Below are 24,894 nucleotides of genomic sequence, written 5' to 3' on the forward strand. Positions count from 1 at the left end.
GTCACTGATTATCTAATCTAATCTATAGTTTATGAGTCACTCTATGCCTAACTAGGTGCAAGGTGACGTACAATTCAAGAGCTCTACAATTTGTATAGAAGAATACAGTAGTTAGAAGAAGACGGCATACTAGGTGGAGACAGAGGAAAATACACTGTAGACATCGTGCAAAATAATCATCTCGCTTGTGAGATTCCAGCGTTTCAGGCCACAGTCAATTCTATACGTCAAAAGATCAAAATAAATACTGGTATTCCAGTTCACTGCTACAATGTCTTCAAAGTACAACTATGAAGAAACAGGAGAAACTACCTTTTCAAGGTAGAACATCTAGAAAAACAGTGAAGACACTTAGGTGCACAATTTATTTATTGTATCTATTTAAACTCGACACGTACATGTTTTGGCCCTATGGCCTGCTTCAGGAGTCTGAATCGTTCTAATGTGAAAGAAATTGGAGATTATCAACTGATAATTGCCTTCTCAATGTCCTTGATAATGGGAAACTTAAAAGAAAAGAGCTTATTTTCGAAGTCTGGTATTCCAGTTCGCTACTACAATGTCTTCAAAGTACAACTATCATAACAAAATAAGGAAAACGACCAATAAACTTCTATCCTAAGAAAACCAGATTAACTTTCCTAATTTAAAAAAAACCCAAAAACAGTTCCATCAGGACACCAACTTCGTGATAAGAGATTGAAATAGGAAAATACATATGCATGTGAAGGGCAATTATAATAACTTGGCACCTCCATTAAGGCACCCTGAGGTCGTGTGGCAGGAGCCTATAACTAAAACTAGGTGTCTAGATTCTATTACAGAACACTAGTTTAATTTAACATGTAGGTGCTTGTACATACTGTATATCAGCTATAGAGCCGGTGTAAGTGCAAGCACTTAACTATAGCAGCAACACATATGCAAGATATGAGTGTATTTATAGAATTGTAATGTATAGGAGAGGGCTGCAATACAAAACTGCCAGACAAACACAAAAAAAGCACCAAGGGCCATCCAGAATCTAGCAAATACATGGTCCGTTTTTCAGCATAAAAAACCTGCCTCGGGGGTCTGCAAAGCTTGAAGAGCCAACCTGGAATACCATAAGGTCTCTAAAACCAACTCAAAATAACAAAAAGATATAAGGGTGGCGTCAAAAATGTCCACTTGCTCTGAGCAACAGCCATCTTCATATCTTGTTAACAGTTCAAAAGACTTTGCACAGTTGTATGAGGGTTCTCTGAGGCAGCATTTCAGCAAAACACTTCAGGATCCTGAAAGGGCACACAAGAAGAAATGAGTACAGCCATATACTGTAAAGATAAGTGCAGTTATATATATATATATATATATATATATATTGAAATTTGCTGAATGATCTATTCATTTACCATTAAGTGCTATGATTGAAAGAGGAGACACCTTATGCTGGTGAACTTTATTATTGTTTTGCAAGTGAATCCTTTTTGCACCAGTAATGGCTAATTTTGTTTTCCCTGAATTTGGGGGGGTATTATGCACTAATGTTGCCATTAGTATGTGGCCTTTATTATTTATTTATTTAAAATTTCAATTCTGCACTATGCAAAGATCTAGGTAGATTACAACATACAAAACATTAAATAAGACAGTAGACAATAAACAGTCTGTGACAAGTCAAAATTGATCTAGGATATTTAGAAGGAGGATACACTCATGAAAACCCCATAGACAAGGAGAAAAATAATAGTTTTAAGGATCTTCTTAAAAGAACCAAAGCTGGACAAAGTATGGAGAGTAGAAGGCAAGGAGTTCCAAAGTTTAAATCCCACAACGCTTAAGAGAGACTATCTATAAGTTTCCAGTTGGACTAATCAAAAGAAAGGAACTTCCAGAACAAGATCATCAAAGGAATGTAGTGCCACAGTAGGCTGGTAATGCTTCAACAAAGATGATATAGGTGGGGGGAGGGGCAGGGCAAATTATGAAGAACTTTGAAAGTCAAGCAAAGAAGCTAAAAGATAATTCTCTGTTCAATTAGAAATCAGTGGAGTGAGATTAGAACCGGGGAAATATATGAAAATTTACCTGCATTAGTGAGGGTTCTAGCAGTGGCATTCTAAGCAACCTGCAGGGCTCTCAAATGTATTTTGTAAGTTCCTACTAAAAGGCTATTATAGTAGTCAAACAAGGAAAAACAAAGCCCAAACTATTGAAAAAAGTTAGAAAAGGACAAGACCTCACTTAGGCTATAAGTGGCATATAAATACTAAAATAAGCAAATAACTTATGGAAATTCACAAAGACAACTCTCAAGATATGGTCTAAAATGACTTCAAGATTGCACAATTTATCCACTATTGCAATACTGAAATTGCCTATCTTAAGAGATTTTGGGATAGAAGCAGAATACAGATTGGAAACACGGAGCTTCATGAAGTTATCATGTAACCAATGTCCTATCAAGTTCAGGTGCAATTTTAATTCTGAAAGTGTTTCATCAATGTTGTATTTAACCTTAATCAAGAATTGGATGGCATCAGCATAGAGACGACAGACAACACCAAGGTTTTTAAACAGCTTACAAATGGGAAATAGAAAAATATTGAATAGGACAGGTGAAAGGATGGAACCCTGTGGAACACTACTGGTAATGAGAGTTTTATTGGATCTGTTTTGTGAAATAAATACAGAATAGGATCTGTTAGAAAGGAATTAAACTATTTCCACACAGTGCCTGATAATCCGATGGAAAATAGTCTATACCGCAGCACATGATGATAGATGGTGTCAAAGACGGCTGAAATATCAAGGTTGCCCAGGAGAAAATGTTTGCCTTGATAAAAACCTAGACAGACAAAGTCCACAAATGATAAAAGAAGGGTCTCAGTGTTATGACAAGAGTAGAAACCAAACTGAAAGGTGTCCAAGATAGAATTATTATGCAAAAAGCCTATTAGTTGATCAAAGACTACTTTTTCAAGAACTTTAGCTAGAAAAGGAAGAGAGGATATGGGTCTATAATTAACAACTAAGCTGGGATCTGAAGTTAAAAGTTTATTTAGATCTTAAGTGGTTTACAATTAAAAAATATATTTAATTAAAAACAATTGGGGTAACAAGACAAGGACAGACGAGGGAAGGTATGGAAAGCCCATATGGAAAATAGGGAAAGAAATACATTAGCATACTAGAAAAGTAAACAAAGATATATTACATGGGGGAAATGGGCTCAGAAAAAATAAATTAATTCTAAGCCTAATTTAAAAAACAATGATTTGTATACTGATTATTGTAATCAATCTGTTTTGCATTTCTGTGAACTGTTTGAGTCATGATTTGTTTATATTTGAAATTATTAATAAAAATCTATTGAACTTAAAAAAAAAACCCCAATGTTATAATTAAAGCCTCTTATTAAATATCATAAGCATCTTTAAAAAGAAAAGTTTTGAGGCCAGATTTGATTCTGGCTAAAGAGGTTTCATGCTGAAGATAGGCAAGAAGAGCATTCCATAAAGTAGGAGATATTACATAGAATATGGAATTATGAGTATTGACATAGGTGATGTGGTGTACTGAAGGAACAATGAGAAGATTTTGTGGACCAGAACAAAGTACTCGTGAAGGGCTATATGAAAATATTAATCTATCTATAAATGCTGGAGCATGTTCTTGTCTGGATTTGAATGTAATGAGAATAATTTTATAAGTCAGTTGATGTGAGATCAGCAACCAATGTGCAGTAATTAAAAGTAGAATTACATGATCCAATTTTTTAGGTATCTTGTATTATCTGCAACCATTGAAGCTCTTTTCACTTAATCCCTTGATAAAGGGCATTACAATTATTAAGATGCGCAGTGACCAGAGAATGGATTAAAATATTAATAGAGGAGGGCTGTAAAAGAGAAGAGATAGTATATTAAATGATGTTCAGATGCATCTGTGTACTTTAACCCGATTCTACATTCTCAGTCTTTCCCTGAGACTACCTTAGGCTAATTACACTGATACAACAATGTAGGAATACAACTAGTTCAAATAATTATAGAGGGATGTAGGTCAGCAGTAATATTAGTAAACAGTAGAGTAATAGAAATCCCTAGCAAACAGCAAAAACTTGCTCAAAAAGTCAGACTTATTCCCTCAGCACTAAACAAGGATATAAAAAGCACACGCACAGAAAAATTGGTTACATCTTTTATTGACCTTAGAAAAACACAATTCTATTTGCCATCCTGTTCCAGATCTTATCTAATAAATTGAATTCTGATGTGTCTTCCTCATGATCACTCCCATTTGGAGTGTCATAGAGCTCCATTCTGGCCCTAAACATATTTAACATCTTTATTGCCCCATCAGCAAAGTTAGTTGAAAGATGGAATGTTAGCTTATACTAGCATGCAGATGATATGCAAACTGTATATTGTCATGTCCCTTCAAATCTGCATCAATCTGTCTGCTAAACTGCTGCCTAACAAGTGTTTGAACAATAGTTAGAAAACAAAGTCCAACAAATCTACAGTGAAAATCAGTCAACCAAAGCAAAAAGGAGAATTGCAGAGTTGATGTACAAAGTACAGAATCTTTATTGGAATAAACAAATAGGGATAATCCAACCAGTGGTTCTCATAAGAACTTAAGAATTGCCGCTGCTGGGTCAGGCCCGTAGGTCAAAGACCAGTGTCCTGACTGAATCTAGCCTTACCTGTGTACTTTCTGGTTCAGCAGGAACTTGTCTAACTTTGTCTTGAATCCCTGGAGGGTGTTTTCCCCTATAACAGCCTCTGGAAGAGCGTTCCAGTTTTCCACCACTCTCTGGGTGAAGAACTTCCTTATGTTTGTACGGAATCTATCCCCTTTCAACTTTAGAGAGTGCCCTCTTATTCTCCCTACCTTGGAGAGGGTGAACAACCTGTCTTTATCTACTAAGTCTATTCCAACTGGTGGGTCTCATAAATGAGAAGACAGGACCCAACATGGTCTGTGTTTCAAAAAACACTCCTTCCTCAGGGCTCCGATGATGTCTATGTGTCTCAAAATAGAACCTTATGATGTAGAACAGAATGGCATAAAATTCAAGTAAAACGGGCGATGTGAACCTCCTGTAACGCCTGTTTTACATGAATTTTATGCCAATCCATTCTACATCATAAGGTTCTCTTTTGAGACACATAGAGATCATCGGACCCCTGAGGAAGGGGCATTTTTCAAAACACAGACTGTGTTGGGTCCTGTCATCCAGTTGGATTATCACTATTTGTTTATTCCAATAAAGTTTCTGTACTTTGTACATCATCTCTGCAGTTCTCCTTTTTGCTTTGGTTGAACAATGGTTAGAATCACACTGTCTGCAGTTTAAACCCCTCAAAATCTGAAGCTGTTGAACCCCCAGAATACCACGCCATCTCCATTTATTATTCTTTCCAACCCAACATGAGTTATATAAATTATATAAAAGGAATTGAGAATGCTTGTCTGTCAATCTGGGACAAAATAGCTCTCAGAAAATTTAATAGTGTAACCCAAGGTTTAAAATATTTTTAGCATATATCTTACGTGTTAAGGGAATTAGCACACATTAAACACTAAAAACATATAAGTATAAAATGGGTGTTAGAATTTAGCGCACGCTGATTCCCTTAATGCATGCTAAAGGTGCATTAAGCCATAACACTGCTTAATGAATTTACCCTTTACATTTTTTCACGAAATGAACTCCCCCCTTTATAAAAGCATAGCGCAGTTTTTAGCGCCGGTCATGACGGTAACATCTACGATGCTCATAGAATTCCTATGAGTGTAGGAGCTGTTACTGCCGTGGCCAGCGCTAAAAAACTGCAATACACTTTTGTAAAAGGGGCGGGGGGAAATAATAAATGTAGAAATCACTTTTAAGAAGCGACATCCTCCTTCCCTTCCTGTTTTATCCCTCCCCTCTCTCCTTCTTTTTATTTTTATTTTATACAATGTAATTAAAATCCTCCCTTCTCTCTCTCTCCTCTTGTTCTTCCACACGTCCAAATTACGGCCTTGTTTTGGCCACACTCCCCCTACTCTTATTTTAATTTTTATTCTTTTTAAGTAATTTTAAATATTTTAAAAATTTTCTTTTTTTAAAAAATTATTCCTATTATTGTAAACCGACCAGATACCTGTGATGGCCGGTATATCAAGCAACTTGAAACTTGAACTACTAAGCAAGGGTCACAATGCAATCATAATCCAATTTGACCTAAGCAGTGCATTTGACCTAGTAGACTTTTATCAGATGACCAAGATCTTTAGTGATTTCGGATTTAGCACTCCAGGCTTCTAAACCACTCAACCCTTTGCTGTACATAAGAATGGTGACTTTTTGGTAGCTAACATCATCCAAGTGGGGTCCCCTAAGGATTCCCATGCTCAACCTCCTAATGCAATATTTGGGAGCCAACCTAGATCTCACACAAATAAAATATTTCACCTATGCAGACAATAAAATGATCATACTACCTGTAATGACTGCATTAGTCAATACTCTCACCACAGTCAAAAAATGTGTCCACATCATAGAAAACTAGACCTCATCCCACTGCCTCAAACTAAATAAGATAAAAAAAATTTCCTTTGGCTAGGACCCTCAACTCACCCATGCTACACTCTAAAGATTACAGTAGATGACACAGACTTTCCATTAGAACTACAATCCTGAATCTTAGGAAGTTCTGATAACCACCTATCCATGAAAATCCACATATAATCAATAATAAAACAATCTTTCCTTGGGATGAGAAAACTAAGATCCATCAGAAAATAGTTCACAACAGAGGCTTTCCAAATTTTAGTGCAATCCCTAATCCTATCTCGACTAGACTACTGTAATGTAACACTAGTTCTTTACTCTAAAACACTACTATTGCATCTACAACTAGTTCAAAATGCAGTAGTAACGCTCATATACAGAATATGGAAATCGTAACACCTACAGCCCTACTATATGAAACTATATTGGCTGCCCATAACTTCAAGGGTCAAGTTTAAATTAGGCATCACTGCATCTAAGATCCTACGAGGGAAAGCCCCTGAGGAATGCCACCAAGGAAGTTGTGAGAGAGCTACCAGTGCCAGAAATGGTATTCAATCCTGATGAATCAGAGAAACTCAAACAAATCTCTGTAACATTGGATGATGTAATGGGTCAATTTGACAAACTGAACAGTAGCAAATCACCTGGACCAGATGATATACATCCCAGAGTACTGATAGAATTGAAAAATGAACTTGCAGAGCTATTGTTAGTAATTTGTAATTTTTCTTTAAAATCCAGCATAGTACTAGAAGACTGGAGGGTGGTCAACCACGCCCCTCAGTCACTTATTTTTGAAAAGCATTCCAGAGATGCATTCCAGAAAAGCATTCCAGAGAAGGAAGGAAGAACAGAGGATTCAGGCTACTACCTTGGTTTAAACCCTATGGAATAACGGACCTCTTCTGTCCTAAGTTATCCAGACAGCAGTTTGAATATTGCCACTAAGTTCTGGGAGTGTCAAAGCTCTTTTCCGGCAATGTTTGCATTTTGCTGAGGCGTTCAGTAAAGACATTCAGAGGCCCTATCCAGAAAGTGTTGCTGAACAACAAATATTCGGATGGTACTTTTGAATAAGTGAGTTTACAAATATGAGAATATGAGAATTTTTTATAGGTCTTATTTTACAGAAAGTAAACAAAAAAGTATTACCTTAAAGAAGTCTTGATATACACTGGCAATTTGAAGACTAGGTTGCTCTAAGTGTTCTGTGCAACATACTGAAAATATCACATAATAGTCCCTTTGTACTACTTTCTCCTATGAATCAGTATCTTAGCACTTATTTTACTGAATTTCTGAACAAAATCATACAGTAAATCTTTGGTGATGAAAAGAATTACAGTATTCTGTTTTTTAAGCCATTTAGAGCTACTTGCTGCAATTTCTTAAGAAGAACTCAGAACAGCTATTTGCAAAATGATAATAGACTCTCAAATGCCAATCATTTTGAGTGTTTTGTGTGCTCTTTAGTAATAAGAGCCCCAGGGTAACAAAAAAAAGGTTGCAAGTTGATTTGGCACATCAATAAAAAATAAAAAAAAAGCCAGCCAAGGCAACCTCTGTCATTATCATCAACACAATAATGTCAAAAAGTTCTGCCTTTTCATTTCCAAAAGCCATACACTTATGAAGGGATGCTGAAAAGTTCTCAGTCTAGCCAAGAAGAGAGTGGCGTGGATATGGTTCAATCAATGAGACAATCTGAAACAATGTCAAACATAGAATTTTGTTTCTGCAAAATGGCACTTAATGAAATAAGATAGCACTCTTTTCAGCTACAGTGGAAAAATAACGCTCAGAGTTTAGGAAGTTAGTTGGTTGGGCTGAGAACTTTTCAGTACCCCCTCGGATTTCAAGTTCTTTGACTTCCTAAGCATTGTCACAGACAGAATATTGAAGCCTGAGACTGCCATAAGAAGGCTAAGCTAGAAGTCTTTCATCGTTAGTGGGCTTATTTGTTGAATCACTGAACTAGTCTAGCCCTTTAATTTGAAATCCCTATAGCCTATCCATCTCCTCCTCCTCCCACCACAGTGTCTAAATAATACTGCTAGGTTGATTGAGAACTGAAGGAATAGCATCATTGTCTCTACCACAAAAATGCACACAAGATACCATGAACGGGCAGAAGACAAGAAATCACATATAAATGATGTCTCAATGCTGCCATTCACATTTGTAAAATCATTTTAATTCAACAATCCTAAGTAGAAAGGATATTTCCGGGCATATCAAAAACTCAAAGGTCATCATAGATAGTTTATCATGTCCATATTTTAATTTTTAATTAATGTTTTATTTAGCTCATGCCTTTCTCAGTAGTCTAATGTGAGCTACATCCTCTATAATAAAACCCTAAGCGCCCATGCGCACTTACGACGGCGTGATCCCTGCCACCGTGGTCTCTGGGTCCGTGCCAAATTCCATTTTCGAATACGGAGGCAGGGAACACGCCGGCGACTCCCCCTCCCACCCTCACTCACCAACCGCTGCTCCTCTTCAAAGCAGCCTGCTGAGGTTCGCGGCCGGCTGTAGTGAACCTCGTAGGCCACTCTGCACCTCGGTAGCATGTTCCCTCTGACGCACAGGATCGCGTCAGAGGGAATGTGCTACCGACATGCAGAGCGGCCTCCGAGGTTCGCTACAGCCGGCCGCGAACCTCAGCAGGCTGCTTTGAAGAGGAGGGCAGATGCGAACAACCAGGAAGCCGGATGCTGGACAGGGGGAGCAGGTAATGGGTGCTGCTGGACAGGAGAGCAGGGAAGAGGTGCTCCTGGATAGGGGGGGAGGTAACAGGAAGGGAGGTCTACTGCTGGACAGGGGGAGCAGGGAAGAGGTGCTTGACAGGGGGGGAGGTAAAAGGAAGGGAGAAAGCCCACTGCTGGACAGGGAGAGCAGGGAAGAGGTGCTGCTGGACAGGAGGGAAGTAAAACGAAGGGAGAAAGGCTGCTGCTGGACAGGGGGAGCAAGCAAGGGGTGGTGGGGGACAGCCAAGCAAAGAGAGAGACAGAAAGAAAGACAGACAGAAAGTGGACAAGGAGAAAGAAAGAAAGAAAGAAAGAAAGAAAGAAAGAAAGAAAGAAAGAAATGTATGTATGTATGTATGTATGTATGTAACGGGCTTAAAGACTAGTTTAACTATAATAAGGATTTCCCTGTCCCTGCAGGCTTACAATTTAAGGGACCCTTTTAGTAAAATGTGTTTTAAAAAATGGGCTTAGCACATTTAAGCATGGGACTTTCCACACGCTAACACCCCCACCCACCCCCTCCTTTTACTAAGCTGTGGTAGAGGTTTCTAATGTGTCCCAGGGCGCTAAATGCTCCGATGTTGCTCAGACGCTGATATAATTCCTGTGAGTGTTGAAGCAGCGTTGGAGCATTTAGTACCCTGGGCAACAGTAGAAACCTCTACCACAGCTTAGTAAAAGAGGGCCTAAACTTTTTGTTGGTTTTATCAGGTTTATTTATTTATTTTAAAAATTTATATACCGCCTAAGATCTAAGCAGTTTCCATAAAATAAACATACATAGTTTAAACACAAATCTTAAAATTAAAACTTCCATTCACTCCAAACTGAAATGATCACATCACTCACTCTCAACAAACAGCCAATTCACAACCTAGAAGTTCCTACAAATAGTTTATCTACAACATAGATGAACAAAACTAACTGCTTAAGGACTCCATAAACCAATACAGAAACTATTTTCCATAAGGAACAAACTTAACCTGAGCTGGAGTGGTTCTACAGATAAGCGTCCACAAACAGCTTAGTTTTTAACAGTTTCTTAAAACTATAACAGTACATAATTTTAGTACATAATCTTAGGTGTCCCAACAACTTATTCCACATTAATTTGTTCACTTGTGCATGAGACTTGCAAAAAAATTAATGAGGGAGCCTACAAATTAAGTTCCAAGGAACACAGCGCATAACAAATGTCACCCAAGAGTTAGGTACCATTTATATAACATGCAGGACAGGATTAATTCGTCGAGGACCCCAGGCACACAAGTACACTGGGACCCCCTGCCCCACCCCACCCCACCATGCGCCCAGGCGGAAACAGGAAGCTGCGTCAGAGGGAAGCTTTGGGCAAGCAGCACCGCTTGCACAATTACAGTTCCCATTGCTTGCTTGCCTTACTTTCCGTCGATGGGGTAGGCCCGCGTTGCCGATCGGGGGGGGCCCCGCATTGCCGATCGTTGTTGGAGGGGCCCATCACTGTTTGGAAAAAACAATGTTGATGCCCTCCTTCATCGGGCCCCCCTGACCATTTTGGGCCCTAGGCACGTGCCTACTTGGCCTATTGGTTAATCCTGCCCTGATAACATGCATAGCTAAATTGGACATAGGTGCCAGTAGGTGTCAAAACCTTAGGCGCCTCTTATCTCCTATTTATGCCAGGATTTTCTTGGCTTAAATACAGACCCTTAAGTCCAATTTAGGTGCCTAAATGGAAAACACACCCATGATATATCCAAGATCTGTCATAACCATGCCTACTTTCAGGTTAGTGCCTTGGGCTAAGCACCTACCTGAAAGCAGTAAGCACCTACTACTCAATGAATTTTAATTTTTGCCAGTTATGAGCTCATTATTGCTCATTATCAGAGCTGATTAAGCTTTTAAAATAATTAAGTTAGGCACCTAACTTCAGATGCCGTTTAAAGAATCTGGACCTAAGTGCTCCTGTATTATTAACTCAGTGTTAACCAGTTAGTGCGTGCTAATCCTAAAGCGTTAGCTGGTTAATGCTTCCACGCCCATTCTCTGCCCATGACACTCCCCTTCTAAAAGTATTTTTAAAAAAGAATGTGTGAGTTAGTGCACACAAATAGGTAAATTACTGCATAATGCTTTAATATGTTCTATAAATAGCCTGTTAGCGTGCACTAACCGTGTGATAAGGGCTCTATGTCCCCCACCTGGCATTGCTTTAGGTTCCAAATGCTGAAGTTGCCGTCCAAGCTCACTCCAGCCTATCCAACCATCCTGTTTGAATAAGGTGATCATATGTCCCGTTTTCAATGGGACCGTCCTGTTATTGGACCGACCATCCGGTTGTCCCGACCCACTGTTTCGGGACACCGAAATGTCCCGTTTTCAAGGACAGCGTCCTGAAGCTGTGCACGGGGACAACAGACCAGCGACCGCTTCCCCTCCCCGCCGCGCTAAAGCCTGCCTTCCTCCCTCCAGTGTAGATTCAAACCCCCACCCACCCCCGTCCGCTGCAGCCGCTGCTTCTTGAATTCCAGAATCCTTCTTCCCGATGTCAATTCTGATGTCGGAGAGGAAGTTCCAGGCCAGCCAGGCAGCGATTGGCTGGCCCGAAACTTCCTCTCTGACATCAGAAATGACGTCGGGAAGAAGGCTTCTGGACGGCAAGAAGCAGCGGCTGCGACGGACCTGGGGGGGTTTGAATCGGTGCGGCAGGGAGGAATGCAGGCTTTAGCGTGGCAGGGAGAGAGGGAGTTAAGCAGACAGGCTTTGGCATGGCAGGCAGGCAGGTAGGCTTAGGGGGAGGGGGTGGGTCAAAGACTGGAAGGCAGTGACGGGGACATAGGAAGGAGACACTGAGGGCACTAAGGACATGGGAAGGGGCACTAAGGACATAGGAAGGAGCACTGGGGGCACTAAGGACATGGGAAAGGGCACTAAAGACAAGGGAAGGAGGCACTGGGGGCACTAAGGACATAGGAAGGATGGAGGGAGGGAATAGAAAGGGACAATTGTTGGGCCTGAGTGCAGAAAGAAAGAAAGAAATGATGCATAGTCAGAAGGAAATGCAGCCAGAGACTCATGAAATTACCAGACAGCAAAGGTAGGAAAAATGATTTTATTTTCAATTTAGTGATCAAAATGTATCAGTTTTGAGAATTTATATCTGGTGTCTATATTTTGCACTATATTTGTCTATTTTTCTATAGTTACTGAGGAGACATTGCATATTTTAAAGTCATCTGCCTTGACATTTTTGAAAAACCCCTAAATATAAATGATAATTAACATTTTCTCTGCGTATAGTGTGCTTTGTGTTTTTCTTTAATTTTATGGTTACCATTATGTATTAATAAGATATTATGTGTACATGAAAAATGAATGGAAGAAATTGGGGGTGGGGCTAGGGTGGGATTGGGGCGGGACTGACAATTAATAGATGTCCCGTTTTGATGAAAAAAAAATAAATGGTCACATTATGTTTGCAGGATATCTACTGTAAAGTCTGGCCAGTAACATCTTCATGTTCCAAGTTAGTGAAGTTCCCATTGATGCCCTCCCCAGCCCAATCCTACACCAAGTCATCACATATGGGACACAGACCGTGCAAATTTGTCCAGTACTAGCCTTAGCTCTTTAATTTACATTCTTCGTTTTTTAATTAGAGATCCTCTATGTTTATGCCACATTTTTTTGAATTCCATCACCTTTTTCCTCTTCACCACTTCCCTCGGTAAAGCATTCCAGGCATCTACCACCCTCTCCATGAAAAAGAATTTCCTAACATTGCTCCTGAGTCCTCCTTTAAACAAAGGAGCTTAAAGCATGCATAACCTGACAAATTTATTATCCAGTCTGGGGCAGTGAAGGAAGTTTAAGACTCCTTTTACTAATCTGCGGTAGAGGTTTCTACCACAGGCCATCAAGGTAAATGCTCAGATGCTCATAGGAATTCTATGAGCATCGGGGCATTTTTCTTGCTGGCCCACAGTAGAAACCACTACCACAGCTTTGTAAAAGCCAGCGTTAGTTAAGATGATTTAATACCAGTTTCTTCTCTTTTTCTGTGACCTTAAAAAGTGCTTGCAACTTTAAAAAAGCAAAATGAGAGTTAGCTGCATATTTTTCTGCAATTTCTCTTGGCATAGAAAGGATTTAGAATTGTGTTGCATGGGGCTTACCTGATATAAAAAGTCATTAGGGAATGAATTGACACAGATAGATGGTTCCATAATGAGATGAAAGCCTATAGAAATTTAAAAGATATATTAGAAAAACCTAGATTGAAACATTGAAGTAATTATGAACTGTTTCAAGACAACAATTAGATAAGAAAAGAACTTAATTATGCGTTGATGAAGTTTCATCTTTAAAGAGAATGCATGAAGAAATAGCTTCAGATGATAATTAGGGAGCTTTCAAAGACCTGCTCTATCAATTTTAATAGAGAGAAAAACATTTTAATGATTCCTTTTCTTATCAAATCTGTGAAACTTAGAACAAGTCATACATTCTTCTGAAATACAGCTTTCAGGTTAGTCAGGCGATAAAGGTCACACATTAAAACAGGTAGCAGGATTGTAGAGTGGTTAAAAAAATGTAAACAAAGAAACAGATAAATTGTTAGCAGGTTAAAGCTACCAGGCCCCTTCAGTTTATTCTTCCTGTTTTACCCAACTACTGTAAAATCCCAGATCTGCCTTGAATCTGGTTCTACCCCCACCTTTTCACCACCATGTATGCCTCCTTTTCTGGTTCTACCCCCCACCTTTTCACCACCAAAAATGCCTCTGTTATAATCACATAACGTTGTAAATTTTGATACTAATTTTTCCTCTCCCCATCTTCACTAGAAAGCTTCTTCATAAATCACCAGAATCAAATGAAATAACATGCAATTTGCCTGAGAATGTAAAAGTGAAAGAGCAGATTATTGTCACTGTCTTATATATATAACTAGGCAGATATAGATCTACATTTCTATATGATATAGTTATATAGGTATAGAAAAAATCCTCTATGTCAACATTGAGATTTTTGTTTCCTTTCTAGGTTTTTTTTCCTCTCTGTCTTTCTCTATATCATGATTGTGAACTATTCTGGTTCAGCAATCCCATGTTCTGGCTAAAATCACATATGGCTAGGCTAGGATTGACCTCTCTCTAGTAGACTAGTGCTGCTGAGTCTACCTCAAAGATCTACATACCTGTGAAGAAACGACTAGGCTTAAATTGAAAGAATTAGTTCAGTGATTCCACTGTTATCCCAATCAATGAACATCTATAGTGAAGCTAAATTCATACATTAATGGAACTTATTTGTGATTATAACTGAAAAATATTGACTCTAATATCAATGGTTGTATCTTGATTAGCTGATATGCAAACATTCCACTTGATGAAGGGATTGTCGGGAATTTTCTTCAGAATGGATCTGGTGATGATCCCACTAGACCAGGGGTGTCCAGTGTCAGTCCTCGAGGGCCGCAGTCCAGTCGGGTTTTCAGGATTTCCCTAATGAATATGCATTGAAAGCAGTGCATGCAAAAAGATCTCATGCATATTCATTGAGGAAATCCTGAAAACCCGACTGGACTGCGGCCCTCGAGGACCGACATTGGACACCCCTGCACTAGACCTTTACTGCTACTGTATTTATTATTTCTATTGCGCTACCAGATATATGCAGCACTGTACTGCATATTAAATGCGCAAGAGAGAGTCCCTGTTCAAAAGAGCTTATAGAAACATGATGGCAAATAAAGGCCAAATGGCCCATCTAGTCTGCCCATCCACAGTAACCATTATCTTCCTCTCTCTAAGAGATCCCACATGCATATCCTACGCCTTCTTGAATTCAGACACAGTCTCTGTCTCCACCACTTCTTCCGGGAGACTGTTCCATGCATCACCACCCTTTCTGTAAAAAAGTATTTCCTTAGATCACTCCTGAGCCTATCACCTCTTAACTTCATCCTATGCTTTCTCATTCCAGAGCTTCCTTTCAAATGAAATAGATTAGACTCATGTGCATTTATGCCACACACAGGTATTTAAACCTCTCTATCATATCTCCCCTCTCTTGTCTTTCCTCTAAAGTATACATATTTGAGATCTTTAAGTTTATCCCCATACACCTTATGAGGAAGACCATGCACCATTTTAGTAGCCATCCTCTGGACTGATTTCATCCTTTTTATATCTTTTTGAAGATGGGTTCTCCAGAATTGTACACAATATTTTAAATGAGGTTTCACCAGTCTTATACAGAGGCATCAATACCTTCTTTTTCCTACTGGCCACCTTAATATCATCTCTTACAATCACACTAATGTCCCACTCTTCTGTCGTGCACATACGTTCTTCGTCCCCTAAAATGTACCATTCCTTCTGTTTTGCAGCCCAAATACATGACCTTACATTTCTTAGCATTAAATTTGAGCTGCCAAATTTCAGACCATTCTTCAAGCTTCACCAGGTCTTTCTTCATGTTATTCACATCATCCGGAGTGTCTACTCTATTGCAGATTTTAGTTTCATCCGCAAAGAGGCAAATCTTATCTGACAGCCCTTCAGCAATATCGCTTATAAAAATGTTAAAAAGAACAGGCCCATGAACAGAACCTTGAGACATACTACTGGTAACATCCCTTTTCTCAGAGCAATCTCCATTGACCACTACCCTCTGTCATCTTCCACTTAACCAGTTCTTGACCCAGCACTCAGTTTATTTATTAGATGTCTATGTGGAACACTGTCAAAGGCCTTGCTAAAATGTAAATACACCACATCTATTGTACATCCTCTATCCAATTCTCTGGTCACTCAGTCAAATAAATTGATCAAATTTGTCTGACAAGACCTACCTCTACTGAATCCATGTTGCCTCTGGTCCTGTAATCCACTGGATTCCAGAAATTTCACCATTCTCTGTTTTAAAAGCGTTTCCATTAATTTGTTTACCAGAGAAGTCAGACTTACTGGCCTGTAATTCCCTACTTCTTCCTTACTTCCACTTTTGTGGAGAGGGGCCACATCCACCCTTCTCCAGTCCTCTGGTACCACTCCTGACTCTAGAGAAGCATTGAAAAGGTCAGTCAGCGGAGCCACCTAAACTTTCCTAATTTCCTTCTGCATCTTCGGATGTACACCATCTGGCCCTATCGCTTTGTCTACCTTTAATTTAGCTAGCTCCTCACGAACACAAACCTCTGAAAATCAAGCAGGGCCTATCACTCCACAATCCCTATTCACATTCGTCTTCTGTGGTCCCACTCCTGGATCTTCAGCCCTGAACACAGAATAGAACTATTTGTTAAGCAATTCAGCCTTTTCTTTATCAGCTTCTACATATCTCTCTCCTTCACTTTTGAGTCTCACAATGTCACTTATGCACTTCTTCCTATCACTGATATACCTAAAAAATCTTGTCTCCCCCATTTGTATCTTTGCTTTCCTGACTTCTCAACTAGCCTCTCTTTACTCTTCCAGATATTTTTGCCTGTCTTCCTCTTTCTGCGATCTTTTGTAGTTTATGAATGCTAACCTGTTATTCCTTACCTTTTCAGTTACTACTTTTGAGAACCAAAGCGGCCTTCTTTTCCTCTTACTTTTACTTACTTGCCTCACAAAAAGATTTGTCGCCCTTACAATAACTCCTTTCAGCTTTGCCCACTGTATTTCTACTCCTTTCAGATGTTCTCTTCCAGACAACAATTCCTTGACGTAATCTCCCACCAGAAGAAAGTTAGTTTTTAAAAAGTCTAGAACCTTTATTTTTGAATGAGCCCTCTCTATACCGATCTTAATATTAAACTGTACCATGCAGTTATCACTAGCTGCTAGATGATCACCCACTGTAACATCAGAAACACTTTCCCCATTTGTAAGTACTAAGTCTAGTATGACTCCATCCCACTTGGGTTCTATTATCAAATGCTGGAACAGTTCTCATTGTAGAGAATCCATGATCTCCCTACTTCTAGAAGACCCTGCAATAGGGATTCCTCAATTAACATCCATCATGTTAAAATCACCTATTAGTAAAACTTCCCCTTTTTTTAGATATATACTATTAATTCTCTATCTACTTCTTTTGTTTGTGAAGGAGGCCTGTATATCACACCAATGTAAATATATTTACCATCCCCTCTTTCCAAATTGATCTTCCTTGCCCTGCAGATCCTGCAGTGGTGTGGCTTTAATATGATCTTCAACATATAACGCTACTCCCCCTCCTTTTCTTCCTACCCTGTCTTTCCTAAACAGATTATAGCCAGTCATGGTTTTCTGTGAACCTCGTGTCCGTGATCGCCACTATATCCAATTCATCTTCTTCCATCACTGCTTCTTGTTTCTCATACTTCGAGCATTAGTATATACTGCTTTCCAGACATTGCCCCCTTTCCCCATCCATGTAGAGATATTCACCTCAAGACACAGAAGAACCTCGAACCCTTTCGCCTTCCCCCCACTCAAAGGCACACATCGCAAGAAAATGTTTGACAACCTTCTGGCAACACAAGCAGCAAAAATCAACCATTCCATCTCCAATCTTATGACAATATCAGACAACTTCAAAACATTCAGAAAAGAAATCAAAACCCTGCTTTTCAAAAAATTCATCCAAATATCTTAACCCCTCCTCTTTTACCTCCAGAAGATTCACCTACCTTCAGATAACCTTCCCCCAAATTACCCACCTTAACACCGTCCAATTAAACAAATACCATAAATAGATTGTAACCTACCCTCTCTAACTGCATTCCATATGTATTTTTCATACAGTTCTTCACTGTCAGTTTAATTTCCATCCTATAAATTCACATAGAATTTTTCTTTTTTCAACCATCTTTATTTTCTCTTCTTTATTAATTTCCAGGTACTTTAGTTAGATTGTGAGCCTTCGGGACAGTAAGGGAATTTTTAAGTACCTTCTTACTTCTCATTTATAATCTTAATGTATATTTTCTTCAAACCGCTTAGAACCTAACGGATGTAGCGGTATATAAGAAATAAATTACATTACATTACATTACATTTATCTCAGGGCTTATACTCACCAGGGGGCTTAGATCACCCTGCCCCTTCACTTCTAGTTTAAAGTCCTCTTTAAACTAGAAGTGGAAGGCAGTATACAAGTGTTCTGTATTTTTCTCTACAGTGAAGCTAATATTGCCATTGAACTGGACAAATCAAACATAAACTGCAGACTGTGTACAAGATGCAGGTGAAATATCAAAGAAGAGACAAGTTAATTTAATCATGTATTTTTAATGGGTATAACTAATGGGCAGACTGGATGGACTGTTCAGGTCTTTATCTGCCGTCATTTACTATGTTACTTTGTTTACTTCTGTGCATTGCAGCGGAGGACCTAATGGACTCATTACTATGCATTTTACTGTAACCCATGGTTAAATAATTTTTAAAAGCCTGGACCAGATTTGGACTACAGATAGCTTCTGGGCCTTTTCTGGAAAGTAGCTAGGGAAAGCTAGTAGTGAAAATTACCATTTTAAAGTCTTTTTTTTTTTTTTTTACTTGACTGATTTGTAAATGTGGGCTGCTGCCTGAGTCAGAGTAACAGCTGCTGTATTTAAAAAAAGTTTTGTGAGTATGAGAATCAACTAAGAGGGATAACTTATTAAAAAAATTAAAAAGGAAGTAAATTTGACTGCTTACCTTAATGTGGTCAGGGTCTTCGAGGTCTGAAAAGGAGACTGACATTGGCAAGCTGAGTGTCAGTCTGTGAGTGTGTTATAAGCAGCTTGTAAAAAGAGTATCCTTCTCTAGGTTAGGAACAGTACAAAGAATAGGTACATTAAACAGGGACCTCTCTGGCCAATATTCAGCCAGCAACAGTCAACGTTTTGTTTTGTTTTTTTAAATACTGTTGCTGGCTAGATTAGCTTCTGATATATTCAGTGAAGGGCCATGACCAAGAGGTTGCAGCAGCCAATTTGCAAGTGCAGCCACATAGGTCAGAAATGAGAGGGCTTTGCTCTTGCCTCCAATGACCCCACTATGACCATCAGAGAGCTAGGTATGCCTGGAGGGAGTCTATCTATTCTAGACCTTGGGGGTTGGAGGATGGGAAGACTCATTTGGATGGGGGGAGGACGGGATGGATATTGATGCTTGCTGACTTGGCGGGGGGGGGGGAGAGAGAGAGTAGGAGGGGACTATTTTGGAGGCCAGGAAGGCTTTAAAACTCAAAAATAATTATGCAGATTCTGGATGGTATTGCCAGCATCTGTATATCTCCCTGGCTCCTCACCATTACTGTCCCAGCACTGTCCCTGACCTGCCCACTTTTTTGGTGATATTCAGTAGCACTGTCCACAGTTAAGTAAGTGATTTAAGCGAACAGGAGAGGCTCCTGTCTGCTTAAATTGCTTTGAACTCAGACATGGAGGCAGTCTTACTTATTTATTTATGTTAAAGTATAAGTTAGTAGGTTCAGTGCATCTACTCTAGCTAGGAGAAAAGAACCTGGGCCCGAACTGAGTCAAGAAAGGAGAAGAATCAGAAGAGCCAGGAGAGACTAAAACACATGAGCTAAGTGAACTGCATCCTAGAGAGGCAGAGAAAAGATTTTTTTAAAACTCATATTAGGAAAAATAGTAGTTCGGAGGTTGTGGTAAGAGCGGATAGCATAGCTGGTTTTAAGAAAGGTTTGGACAAGTTCCTGGAGGAAAAGTCCATAGTCTGTTATTGAGAAAGACACAGGGGAAGCCACTGCTTGCCCTGTATCAGTAGCATGGAATATTGCTACACCTTGGGTTTTGGCCAGGTACTAGTGACCTGGATTGGCCACCGTGAGAATGGGCTACTGGACTTGATGGACCATTGGTCTGACCCAGTAAGGCTATCCTGCTAGTCCAGGATCTGGTTATGGACCACTACCTGAAAGAGTGAAATTGAGAGCAAAGGCTTTGATTCTTTAAAAGATGCCTAAAGTTAGGGGCCTCGATTGGTGCATCTAGCCAATCTAGGTACCTAACTTACCCTCACTTTTACGAACACATAGCATGGGTTTTTGTGCCGGCAGCGGCGGTCACTGCTCCAATGCTCATAGGAATTCTATGAGCACTGGCGCAGTGACCACCGCTGCCGGTGCTAAAACATGCGCTATGCATTCATAAAAGAGGGGGTTAATTATTTTTAAAATGCCTGCCAGTGCCTAAGACCACTTTGCTAGGTGTGATTCTATAAATATCACCAAAAGTAATTGAGACTTGCGCTCTTCGGTGCCTAAATGTTTGGTGCCATTTATAGAATCAGCGCCAAAGAGTCATTTCTTATAAGTTACAGGGTAACATGTAAGACAGCAAGAGTTAATCCATTTGATAATATTTATTTGATGACAGTTGATGGGGAAACTTCGGGCTCCTTTTACTAAGCTGCACTAGCGGTTTTAGCGCGTGCTGCATTGCCACGCGCGCTAGACGCTAATGCCAGCATTGAGCTAGTGTTAGTTCTTGGCTCTTAGCGCGTGGTTAGCGCGCACGGCAATGCAGTGCACACTAAAAACACTAGCACACCTTAGTAAAAGGAGCCCTAACTGGTAAAGCTGTTGTAAGAACTGATTTCTAAACTAATTTACCCTGGAAAAAAATTGAACATATTCTTAAATATAAATTGTTTAAGAATTGTTTAATAATGTCACAATTTGAGAATTGTTTAATAATGTCACAATTATATAGCAAAAGTGAGGAAAAATAAAAGCCCTTTTTTTAAAAAAAAACTGTAACATCTGTCTGGTTTATGGTTTTAAAATCCTATTTAGTTTTTATTCCTTCTCATTGTTTAGAACAGTGAGAATGTGGTTAATTTAATTTTATACTGCTGTTCAGGAATAATCTTCTGGTTTGAGGTAATCAACTGAGTTAGGTAAATAGTAAAGCCATTAGTTCAAGCCTGAAACATGCTCAATGGCTGGGGATAGATATTGTGAGTTCACATGGTTCACAGGTAACACAGATCAGGCAGAAAAGCTGATGCTCCTAAAGACACATCTCCCTTTGGTTTTCCTCAATTTTTGTACAACTGGGAGCAGGACTGAGTGCACAGCTTAATTGACCAAGGCATGCATTGTCCACACTCTTTGCCCTCAATGTCTTGTTGCAGTTTTTCCAGTCGTCGTTCTAGTGACGGCTATTGGGAACTGAACATAATTCTGAATTATACCTAGAATTGCTTTAGCAGTGTCTGGGCATAATATAGAATTGCTACATGTTCAGCATGTGGTCAGTTCCAAATTGGGTGCTGCAGGAGCAGTTTTATGAGAAATAACAGCTTTCGTGAATTGAGGTTATGGGGGGGGGAATCAACATAAGAGTAATGTTAGGAAGCACTTTATCGTGGAATACCCTCCCACAGGAGACAATGGAGACAAAAAAAAATGGTAGCAGAATTCAAGAATGCTTGGAATAAGCATCGTAAATAACATAGAAACATAGAAATAGACGGCGGCCCATCCAGTCTGCCCACCCTAATGACCCTCCCCTACCTTTACCTTGTGAATAGATCCCACGTGTCGATCCCATTTGGCCTTAAAATCAGGCACGCTGCTGGCTTCAATCACCTGAAGTGGAAGACTATTCCAGTGATCAACCACCCTTTCAGTAAAAAAGAACTTCCTGGTGTCACCTCGCAGTTTCCCGCCCCTGATTTTCCACGGATGCCCTCTTGTTGCCGCGGGACCCTTGAAAAAGAAGACATTTTCCTCTGCCTCGATGCAGCCCGTGAGATATTTGAACGTCTCGATCATGTCTCCCCTCTCTCTGCGCTCCTCCAATATGGAAAGAGAATGGAATCGGAACAACCTAGCCATGCTTAAGTGGCAAATCCAGTAGTTGGGAAGTAAGCCTAGTGACTTCTATGGTCTGTGTCCGATCATGGTTAGATACATATGGTTGGACTGGAGTGAGCTTTAATGGCAGCTTGATTAGTTGAAAATTAAGCCAGTGCTGGGCAAAATTCCATGATCTATGCTTTGAAAATGGCAAGGACAGCTCAGGATCAAGCAAGCATATGTTATCATATACCAAGAGATTATCTTGGTGGGCAAGCTGGATGAACCATACAGGTTTTTATCTGCCGTCATCTATTATGTTATGTTGGGTGAGCTTAAGTAGCCCTACACGTCCCCCTAAGCTCACAAAAACGCCTACAGTATAAGCAACCTGCCTCGGGGTGTTGTTTGTTTGTTTTTTTTAACGTGCATCCCGATTGGCTGGTTAGATACCAATAGGATGCCTACCACTGCTTACAACGGGATGCCATTTATAGAAATTGGCCCTTTGGGACCCTGTTAACCAGAGCAGGGGATTGAACTGAGAATCCTGAGTCAAGCTCAGGCCCATTAGAAATTTGTTAGGGTTTTTTTCCTAAAGCAAATGGGACAATACGAGTGTATGCTGAAAACGGCTCGTGCCTTTTTGTTTTCTGTTTGTGTTTCGAAAATCCTGAGAATTGCCATCCTGAGGAAAGAATGGCGTGAAAGATTGTTGTTTTCTTAATTTACCAATAAACCAACCTTGTTTCCCTTTCCAAGAGACTCAGTGTGCGCTGGGATCTGGGGAAGGGAAATCCTTTGGAAGAGCAATTTAGCCCTCTTGCCTTGTGACCCTGCATAGGCACTTTTGTAGCCTATTGCAGGATCCTGTCAAGACACTGACTAGAGATGATGAAAACTAATGGTGTAGGATTAGACTGATAGATCACTTGGGTCATGTGTAAGCAATGTTAGGAAGAGGCTGTAGGTACAGTAACACTAGCAACAGTACAGAAGGGCACCAAATCAAGAGAGCAGAGTGGGAAATGGCAGGGGAGACAGTGATGGAGCAGTACACAGGAGCAAGGAAAGAAGAGATTTTTCTCTTTCTTTTTTAAATGTGGCCTTAGGCACCTGAGCCAACCTGAATCTTAGGCCTCTGTGCACTGGGAGTGGCCTAATACTCTGATTGACCAGATCCCTTAGGCCCTTGCCGCGATCAGATCAGCGGCAACATGATTCTCTAACTGGTGCCTGTGACACCGGTTAGAGAATCAGGGTGGTTAGGTGGGGTTAGGTGTCTGTCCATCAGGACAGACGCGATTCTATATAGGACGCCCATGTGCGATTTTCAAAAGCTGCTTAGGCGGCTGCTGAGACCGGGTATCCTATACAGAATCAGACCCAAAATGTCCTGATTAGGACTTCCCTTTAAAGCTCACTTGTACACAGTGCAAAAACAGTGTTTAAACAAGAAAGTTCATTTCAGTGCAGCTCCTGTTCTTAATCCCCAGCTTGAGCACTGAGCACGTGGCCCTTTCCTTTCTGGAGAAGCACAGCTTCAAGCACGGACAAACAAAAACCAAAATGTAGCAAAGAAAATGCTTTTTCTTCTCTAGCTCTGACCTTAGCAAGGCAGGGCTTTGTGCCAGGTCAAAACAAAAAGCCCTGTCAAGGAGGTAGAGCCAATTCCCTCTGATCTTTCTACCCTTCCAAAAGTGCAAGGCTACCAACACTCCATAGTCCTTGCCCTTAGTTTTTCCTCTTCTAAAAAAAACTAAAGAAACCCAAAAAGGTTTGGCAAAAGAAAACAGGGAGCACCAGTTTCAATCCCTGGGTTTTAGGTCACAAACGCACAGCTAGCTTTAAGTCCTCATTCAGATAAGAAAAGGAAAAAACACATCAGCTACAGTCTCTAGTGTTTGTCCCAAGTAGCAGCTTTTATCAGGCGAGAAACCACCCACAAACACTACTCACAGGTTCCAATTGCCACGGGTTATGGTTCACAATCTATGGCTTCCTCTAAACTATCCAGCGTCTCTGAGCCTAGCTGCCATTCCATTACCTCCTCTTTCTGGTCCCAATTATCACCTGGATATTCCACTTCATGCATTTGACCATCATTTTCTCTAACTAGCAGTTTTCTCAGCAGCTCCGCAGTTCCCTTCCTGGACTTCCTTCTGGGCCAGGTGCTGTGTCTACCTGACAAGGAATGTTTCTCTCTATAAAGTCCGGGGCTGCAGGGCCCCACCCTCTCTCTAGCTGGGACAGCTTGAAATTTAAAGGGACTGCACTCTTAAACTGGGACTGAGCTTTTGCAGGCTTTGAAAGAACAGCCTTGTAACTAGGACTTTTAATTTGACCTTGCCTTTCTTTTAAGTGTTCTAAACTCCTCCTTCCTGGTCTACTGGTAGGACTAGGCTCATATTCCTGGGGTTCCAGCTCTGGGGTTGCAGGTTCCCTGTCACAATACATATTAGAGCCTGCTTTGCACTTTCCATGATGTCTTGGGTCTTCATACCACTTTTGTTGGTGTCACTTAACCCTTTCTGCCACACCTTCCAGATAACATTTCCTTCTAGGAGAGCAACTTTTGTGTGCCCAGTAACCTCAGAAGACCTTGACTGTTGATGCAACTTGTAATGCTGATCTACTCAAGGAATCTCAAAGGTCAAATCTTTGGGGGATAATTCCAATGCTCAAACTTTTTATTTTCATTGCCTCTGTGCCTTCAATCCAATGGTGGTATCACCTTATTCCTCTCCCATTGATTTGGGACCTTCATACTAGCCTTGGTGCCATTTTGTCTGACTCCAGTACTTTAGTGCTGGG

At 40.2% G+C, this 24,894-nt stretch overlaps 1 long non-coding RNA gene across 1 annotated transcript; it reads right to left on the bottom strand.

Moving 5' to 3' along the window:
- Window positions 1-392: 392 nt before the first annotated feature.
- LOC117352604 lies at window positions 393-24,252 on the bottom strand. The gene is made up of 3 exons (XR_004537731.1): window positions 24,128-24,252; window positions 13,464-13,528; window positions 393-1,277 (listed from the first exon to the last, which is right to left on the bottom strand). It is a non-coding gene; the product is annotated as an uncharacterized LOC117352604 (long non-coding RNA).
- Between the last annotated feature and the right edge of the window lie 642 nt (window positions 24,253-24,894).

This window comes from Geotrypetes seraphini, chromosome 1 (genome assembly GCF_902459505.1).
Source record: "Geotrypetes seraphini chromosome 1, aGeoSer1.1, whole genome shotgun sequence".
NCBI lineage: Eukaryota > Metazoa > Chordata > Amphibia > Gymnophiona > Dermophiidae > Geotrypetes > Geotrypetes seraphini.